General features: G+C 57.9%; 1 non-coding gene across 1 annotated transcript in view; it reads left to right on the top strand.

The window, feature by feature from the left end:
* Nucleotides 1–1,269: 1,269 nt before the first annotated feature.
* LOC126433203 (small subunit ribosomal RNA) overlaps nucleotides 1,270–2,593 on the top strand; it is a 1,910-nt gene continuing 586 nt past the window's right edge. The window contains exon 1 of the ribosomal RNA XR_007578317.1: nucleotides 1,270–2,593. This exon is cut by the window's right edge and continues 586 nt beyond it. This is a non-coding gene — a ribosomal RNA (small subunit ribosomal RNA).

A 2,593-nucleotide genomic window follows, 5' to 3' on the forward strand; every position in this document is an offset into this window, starting at 1 on the left:
GGTATGCCGTGGATGGCGATCACCATGAGCCGTCTGTTGATGTAGTGGCGCGTGTTGTCAGACGTAGTCGTCTCTTCTCACACACCGTGATAGCATGGTGCACTGCGTTCCACATCTGCGACATGCGACAGAGGCCGGTTGACAGTCGTTCGCGCAATGGACATCGCATACGTACGGGGGCCACCTTCCACGTGTTCGCGAAGCGTGCACATGTTGTTGCGTGTATGTGGGCAGACATAGTGTGTCGTGACACCTGACACAGGCATGCAACAATCGTTGAATTTGCAAATGGCGATGGACGTCTACGTTTGCTGGTGACGTTACGCAAATGAAGAACTGGTAAACCGTTGTGGTGCGGTTGTTCTCGCTAGAGGTGAATCAGTGATGGCGACGATCGGTTGAGCTACCAACCGGTTGTTTCAGCGATACCCACCATGCCCACGAACGTGAATGGCATGTGGGTGTGAAGCGATACGCGGCGGTGGCTGGGTGGGACCGTCCCCGGCCGGTGAGGGGGGGCCTCCCGGCGTGCTGGCCGCGCGGTGCGTGGGCGCACGCGCTACAGCCGGCTGGTGGGGGCGGCCAGTGGCAGGCGCGCCGGCCGACGGAGGCGGCAGGCGGCGCAGCTGCGCGCCGGCGCACCCTGCACGCGGCGCCGTGCGGCCAAAGTAGGTCCTCGCGGGCCCGGTGCGAAGCGCGGTGGACATCTGCAGTGTGCTGGTCCGATTGAGGACTGTGTGCGCTGAGGATGCGCCGCCGCCCGGCGCTCGGCGCCGCGACGCCGTCTGCTGCTCGGTCGCCTCTGCGGTTCTCGCAGGTGGATTGTATCGCAGCTGTGCGGACGTGTTGGCGCGTGCGCTGTGCTGGGAGAGTTCGCTTCGGCACCCAAGTGGGGCTTTTGTCCTTCTGTGGCGCTGGCGTTGGAGCTGCCGGCCACCGTAGGTGGCGCGTGTTGTCTCCCGCCGGCAATGCCACGACAGCACGCTCCCGGGCCTCTGTCGGCAGCGGCAAGCTCAGTTGGGAGCACGGGTGGTCGCACCTAAAGCGTCTACTCGCCAAACTCCGGGCGATTGCGCCTCTCTCGAACCCGACCAAGTACTTAGGACGGCGCTGCGCGCCGCCGGGACCTGAGAGGGTTTCGAGGTGTATTGTGCAGGGGAGCTCAGCCTCCTCCTGTTTGCAGAATAATTGAGCGGACGCTTGCGTGTTCGCGCGGGCTCCCGGGACACACTCCCGGGCGGCCGGCTGCTCAGCTCTAGTTGACGCAGCTCCCTGGTTGATCCTGCCAGTAGTCATATGCTTGTCTCAAAGATTAAGCCATGCATGTCTCAGTACAAGCCGCATTAAGGTGAAACCGCGAATGGCTCATTAAATCAGTTATGGTTCCTTAGATCGTACCCACGTTACTTGGATAACTGTGGTAATTCTAGAGCTAATACATGCAAACAGAGTCCCGACCAGAGATGGAAGGGACGCTTTTATTAGATCAAAACCAATCGGTCGGCTCGTCCGGTCCGTTTGCCTTGGTGACTCTGAATAACTTTGGGCTGATCGCACGGTCCTCGTACCGGCGACGCATCTTTCAAATGTCTGCCTTATCAACTGTCGATGGTAGGTTCTGCGCCTACCATGGTTGTAACGGGTAACGGGGAATCAGGGTTCGATTCCGGAGAGGGAGCCTGAGAAACGGCTACCACATCCAAGGAAGGCAGCAGGCGCGCAAATTACCCACTCCCGGCACGGGGAGGTAGTGACGAAAAATAACGATACGGGACTCATCCGAGGCCCCGTAATCGGAATGAGTACACTTTAAATCCTTTAACGAGTATCTATTGGAGGGCAAGTCTGGTGCCAGCAGCCGCGGTAATTCCAGCTCCAATAGCGTATATTAAAGTTGTTGCGGTTAAAAAGCTCGTAGTTGGATTTGTGTCCCACGCTGTTGGTTCACCGCCCGTCGGTGTTTAACTGGCATGTATCGTGGGACGTCCTGCCGGTGGGGCGAGTCGAAGGCGTGCGACGCGCCTCGTGCGTGCTCGTGCGTCCCGAGGCGGACCCCGTTGCAATCCTACCAGGGTGCTCTTGAGTGAGTGTCTCGGTGGGCCGGCACGTTTACTTTGAACAAATTAGAGTGCTTAAAGCAGGCAAGCCCGCCTGAATACTGTGTGCATGGAATAATGGAATAGGACCTCGGTTCTATTTTGTTGGTTTTCGGAACCCGAGGTAATGATTAATAGGGACAGGCGGGGGCATTCGTATTGCGACGTTAGAGGTGAAATTCTTGGATCGTCGCAAGACGAACAGAAGCGAAAGCATTTGCCAAGTATGTTTTCATTAATCAAGAACGAAAGTTAGAGGTTCGAAGGCGATCAGATACCGCCCTAGTTCTAACCATAAACGATGCCAGCCAGCGATCCGCCGCAGTTCCTCCGATGACTCGGCGGGCAGCCTCCGGGAAACCAAAGCTTTTGGGTTCCGGGGGAAGTATGGTTGCAAAGCTGAAACTTAAAGGAATTGACGGAAGGGCACCACCAGGAGTGGAGCCTGCGGCTTAATTTGACTCAACACGGGAAACCTCACCAGGCCCGGACACCGG

The sequence above is a fragment of the Schistocerca serialis genome, unplaced genomic scaffold (assembly GCF_023864345.2).
Source record: "Schistocerca serialis cubense isolate TAMUIC-IGC-003099 unplaced genomic scaffold, iqSchSeri2.2 HiC_scaffold_1162, whole genome shotgun sequence".
Lineage (NCBI taxonomy): Eukaryota > Metazoa > Arthropoda > Insecta > Orthoptera > Acrididae > Schistocerca > Schistocerca serialis.